Raw genomic sequence first — 6,146 nt, 5'->3', positions numbered from 1 at the left:
ATAAGAAGAAGCCAATTCCCACATCCTTCTTCCCAAGTCCCACCAATATTTCTCAGAATTACAGAGTGTATTAGACTTAGAATATTTGTCATGAATTAATGTATATTGTTACTGTATTTCTGATTTTATTTTATTTTTGGAGCACTTCATTGTGCCCGCCATGACTCCCAAGGCTAGCTCTAGGAGGGGTGGGTTGCACTGGCCTCTAAGAGTCCACAGAGTTGACAGTAATCCAGGGATTGGTGGGGCTTAACTTTGACTTAGACTCTCTTTGACTGCTGCATCTGTAGCCTATGGCACTCTGCTTCTCACGAGTTTATAACTCACCAGAGTTGCTTAGTTGAGATTTGTTCACTTGAAAACAACAGGGAATAATATCTCTAGTGGTATGAGGTTGGAGTGCAGACCTAACGCCGCTGCAAAAGCCTGTGCCATCCCTCACCAATCAGTGTCCCTCCCTGGATGCATTTGGCACTCTTGCCTGCCCCGGTCCCTCATGGCACTGCTCAGATGCCCACGGTGTCCATTGGTCTGGAAGATTTTGACACAGGAGTTAATTTGAAAGTGAAGTGTCATGTGACACTCTGGAGGGCAGTTTTAGAAAAAATTGGAAATAAAGTTAGAACCAGAGCCACACAAGTATCAATAGCTTCAGAATACCAAAGTACCTGTACAAACCACCCAGACAACAAATGTCCACAAACAACTGAAACCTACTGATTCTGTGAAATCAGTTCAGATAAAAATGTTGGCTCCAAAGGGTTTTTCACCCACACCTGAAGATACCTCCACGAAGGACAAAAACCTCTGCCAAGCTTCTCTGATGCCTTGCTTTGCAAAATCGAGGATATTGTAGTGAAGACTGGAAGACCCCTCAGCTCTGCAGCGACTACATTAAGGATATCCATCAATATCTAAGGCATCCTGAAGTTCTGCCATTCATAAATCCACATTTCTTTCTCTCTTTTTTAATCCTCACCATATTTTTATTGATTTTAGAGAATGGGGTGAGAGGGAGGTGGGGAGAAAGAGAGAAAGAGAGAGAGAGAGAGAGAAAGGGAGAGAGAGAAAGAGAGAGAGAGCAATCAGTTGCCTCCCGTACATGCTCAACTGGGGTAGAATCCACAACTTAGATATGTGCCCTGAGCTGGGGTGGAACCAGCAACCGTTTTGGTGTACTGGATGATGCTTCAGCTAACTCAGCCACATGGCCAGGGCATAAATTTCAGCCACAATTCTTGAATAGACAACAGGATATAAAAAGATGTATATGTGTCATCCTGATGTGAATCTAGTCCAGGTTTAGGCTGCTACTCTGTACATATATGTTGCTATTATGGACCAATTTTTACAAGTTCAGCCCGTCTCTCCTAAGAAGCTTCAGCTGGTTGGGATTATAGCTCTGCTCTTGGCTTCCAAGCGTGAGGAGATGTTTTCTCCAAATATTGAAGCCTTTGTATCACAGACAATATGTACAGTAGTTCCCAAGTCTAAGAAATGGAAACTCTAATTTTGAAAGAAATGAAATGTGAGTTAGGTTGACCTTTGTCACTACCTTTTTTAAGGTGAGCATCAAAAGCCAGGGAGGATGAGGTTGGAGGATGAGGTTAGCACTTTAGCCAAATATTTGATGGTGCTGACTCTCATTGAGTAGGAAATAGTGACACATTATCGCCCTTCTAAGGTGACAGCTATTTCCTGTCTGTCCCAGAAGTTTCTAGGCCAAGGAAATAGAATTTTAAGTAGCAATAGCACACTGAAACACAGAGAATGAATTATTGGAAGGCATGCAATACATGGCCAAACATGCAGTGAAAGTAAAGGAAAACTTAAATGAAATTTATTACCATCAAGCATAAGTATGCAGCCCTGGCCAGGTGGCTCAGGGTTGGAGCAGCATCCCATACACCAAAAGGCTGTGGGTTCAATTCCCTGTAAGGGCATATGCCTGTCTGTCTGGAAAAAGTCTAGCCATTGTGAAAATAAGAAGAATGGTTTGCGTGACATCAATGTAACCTGGTGGCCAAGGAGAGTGGACAGGAATGCTCATGTATGAAGAGTGATGACTTCACTGTACTAGTCAGTAGAGTGGTAGATGCCACTGAGCAAGCATGTCTACTGTGTGGCTGTTGTATTCAAAATGACTGAGTAGAGCAACAACTCTGCATCAAATTTTGCATTAAGTTTGAACATTCCTCCATGGACACTATTCAGATGATTCAGAAGGCTACAGATGTGGGCAACTGGTGATTGGCAGCCTCATCACCACAAATGTGCCTGCTCATGCATCACATCTCATGACAAGTTCTTTGGTGAAATATCAAATCACCCAGGTGACTCAGCCCCCCTACAGCCCAGATTTGGCACCCTGAGACTTCTGGCTTTTCCCCAAATTAAAATCACCTTGGAAAGGGAAGAGATTTCAGACCATAGATGAGATTCAGGAAAATATGATGGGGCAGCTGATGGAAATTCCAACAAAGGATTTTGCATTGTTTTGAATAGTGGAAGAGATGCTGGGAGAACTGTTTGAGGTCCCAAGGTGCCTACTTTGAAGGGGAGAGAGGCATCATTGTTCTATGCACAATGTTTCTTGTATCTTCTTCAATAAATATCTCTTTTTTTATAGTACATGGCTGTATACTTTGTGGACAGACCTTGGTATACCTGAGTTGCAGGTTCACTCCCTTATTGGGGTACATACTGGAGGCAACCGATTGATGTTTCTCTCTCACATCAATGTTTCTCTCTACCCACCTCTCTTTTTTCCCTCTTTCTCTTTTCCTTCCTTTCTTTCTAAAATCAATAAGCATCCTTGGGCAAGGATTAAAAAAAAAAGAAGTATGCAAGAAGCAAACTTTTGAAGATCAACACAATTCCTCAGGTGAACTCAAAATTTACCTTTGGTGACACCATGGATAGAAAGGGAGAATATTATACTAAGTGAAATAAGCCAGTCAGAGAAAGACAAATACCATATAATTTCATTTACATGTGGAATCCAATAAACAAAAAAAACTAACAAACAAAACAGAAACAGACTCATACATACAGAAAACAGACCTACAGCTGTCAAAAGGGAGAGGGTAGTGGGGCTGGGTGACAAAGATGAAAGAATTCAGGGAAAAAAAAACCCTCATGGATGGACAACAGTATGATCATTTCCAAAAGGAAATGCGGGGGGGTGAGGGGGGATAGAAGAGGGTAAAGAGGGGGAATAAATGATGATGGAAGGAGACATGACTTGGGGCGGTGAACATACAATATACAAATGATGTATTATACAATTGTTAAACCTATATAATGGGTACATTTATTAACCAATGTCACCTCAGTAAATTCAATTTAAAAAAGATGAATTACATTGATTTTCTAAGTTTTATGAATCTGGTATTACTGGGATAAAAGTGATATATTTTTATATATTATTAGATCCAATTTAATAATATATTGTTTCAGATTTTTATATCTAGCCTGACTCGTATGGTTCAGAATGCTGGTCATTGTCCCGTAAACTGAAAGGTTGCCAGTTCGATTCCCACTCAGGGCACATGCCTGGGTTGTGGGCCAGGTTCCCAGTTAGGGATGTGCGAGAGGCAACCCATCAATGTTTTATTTCATGCATCAGTGTTTCTTTCTCTCTCTTTCCAACTTCCCCTCTCTCTAAAAATAAATAAATAAAATATTTTTAAAAAGAAGTCAAAGATTTTTATATCTATTTAACAAAAAAAGAGCTTGCCTCACTGATGGGAGAGTTACAGGCTGCTGGGGCCCTGGGGAAAGCACTTCCTCTGTGCATTTTGTCCTGCTGATTTGGAACTCTTGAGTTTCTGTATAGTCCTCTAGTCTATTCTGTGAAACCTCTTCTCAACCATACTTATTTTTTTGTTAGAAAGTATTTCCTTTATTGTATTTTTTCCATTACCTTTAATTCCCCTTATTCTGTCCTCCCCCAGCAATCACCACACTATTGTCCATGAGTCCTTTTCCCTTTTTTCTCAATCCTTCCACCTCCTAACCTCCCCCTTCACTAGCTGTCATCCTGCTCTCCATCTATGAGTCTGTTCTCATTTCCCTTGTTAGTTCAGTTCGTTCATTAGATTCCACATATGAGAGAAATCATATGGTATTTGCCTTTCTCTTACTGGTTTATTCTCTTACTGGTTTAACCCATTTTCACTTTGCATAATGTCCTCCAGGTTCATCCATACTATGGCAAAAGGTAAAATTTTCTTCTTTTTTATGGCCAAGTAGTATTCCATTGTATAAATATCCCATAGTTGTTTTATCCACTCATCTACTGATGGCCACTTGGGCTGCTTCCATATCTTGGTGATTGTAAATAATGCTGCAATGAACATAGGGGTGCTTATGTTCTTCCAGATTAGTGTTTTGGGTTCCTTTGGATATATTCCCAGAAGTGGAATCAGTAGGTCAAAAGGCAGATCCATTTTAATTTTTTTTAGTTATCTCCATACTTCTTTCTACAGTGGCTGCACCAGTCTGCATTCCCAGCAACAGCATAAAGGGTTCCCCTTTCTCTACATCCTCTCTAGCACTTTCTAAATGTATAGTGAGAAAAAAAAAATAAAGCTATTGATTTCAAAACAACAGCAACCGAATTCTCAACTCACACTGGGTTAAATGATAGGAATGAATATATAAATTTGCAAAAAGAATGTTCATATCTTTACCTGAGTGGATTTCAGAACTGTATGATTTAGCAGCTGAACAATGTCTTTAGAGACACCAGATTCTTTCCATTTCTCCATTTTCCTTTTCTAATTATTAGATTCAGCCAGAGTTTGTGGTTAAATAAGTCTTTTCAGAAACAATCAGGACTACCTAGTCTCTCATTCAAGACCACTGAGGGACAAGCTGACACTCTACCATTTACATTTTTTTTCTCATTTCAGCACACACTGGTAATGAATGTATCTCTCGAATATATGCGACCTATGCTGTAATTTTTTTGACCGCAACCTCTGCAGGGTTAAAAATGAGGAAGAACTTCCCCTAATGCCTTCAGAAACCTCTTGTTGCATCTGGTTTCTTATGAGATTCTTTCATTTAATTTTCACAATGATTCTATTAAATACATACTATTCTCACTGCCATGTTGCAGATGAGGGCACCGAGGGACAGGTTAAATACCTTGTTGCAGACCACCCAGCCAGTAGTGAAACAGGGACAGTCTCATCACACAGCCATGGTAATTGTAGATGGGTTCTTACATACAGACTGGAACTAAAGAAATCCATTTTCTCTGGAAGTTTATGTCATAAAATCAGGTATAATAGTTGTGTCATTGCTTAGCTACATTATAGATGAAATAAGGGTTTTGGGTACCATTTTAGGACTCCAAGATTTCTTTCTAAAACTTATTTCTATGGGGAAGCACATCTTGTTTCAAAAAGACAACTTTAAAAATACATTTTTTTACTTTTAAAATAAAAATTTAGAATACACAACTCAATCAAAAGTTAAGAGATCCTGCTTCATAGTTGGGTGACCAACTATAATAGACCAAAGATAGCATAGAATAAAGTATGATATCAGAGGTTTAAAATCAAAGATTAAGTTTTTAAATATTCAAATTTTCTTAAAGACAACTAAAGTACTTGAACTTCAAGAAATTTTCTGGACTGTTGCTGGTCACCTTTTGATAAGTGATTATTTGATGAAAAAAATAGTGGGGAAAGTTTATCAACTTCCTTTAATTTATAATGTACCTTGGTAGTTGTGAAATAAATTTTAGGCCTAGCATGGAGCCACTCCTGCCCGGAGTGCCACATCAGCAACCTGAAACTTATGGAACTTCCGCGTCCTTATAAATGCTTCACTAGACCAGAAAAGTAGCAGGTCCTCCCTCTGCATTCTGAGGGGGCTGGTTCCAGGATCCCCACAGATACCAAAATCCAATGGTGCTGAAATATTATGTCACATAACATGATATAATATTTTATATAACCCATTTTTATGTAGGCTATAACAGGGCATATCTACACATCCTTTGATTCAAGTAAATTCAGTGTAGTGTTTGATATGTGGCAAATTTAAGCAATGCTTTTGGGGAGGAACTTTCTGAGAATTTAAAAAAAATATTTTTGATTCATGGTTGGTTGAATCCGTAAATGTGAAACCCA

General features: G+C 39.2%; 1 pseudogene; it reads left to right on the top strand.

The window, feature by feature from the left end:
* Nucleotides 1–510: 510 nt before the first annotated feature.
* LOC112319274 (G2/mitotic-specific cyclin-B2-like) lies at nt 511–2,947 on the top strand (annotated as a pseudogene).
* Nucleotides 2,948–6,146: the final 3,199 nt, after the last annotated feature.

Source organism: Desmodus rotundus, chromosome 11 (genome assembly GCF_022682495.2).
Source record: "Desmodus rotundus isolate HL8 chromosome 11, HLdesRot8A.1, whole genome shotgun sequence".
Classification (NCBI taxonomy): domain Eukaryota; kingdom Metazoa; phylum Chordata; class Mammalia; order Chiroptera; family Phyllostomidae; genus Desmodus; species Desmodus rotundus.
Note: the sequence above shows the minus strand (reverse complement) of the source record. Positions and strands in the feature narration are given on the sequence as shown.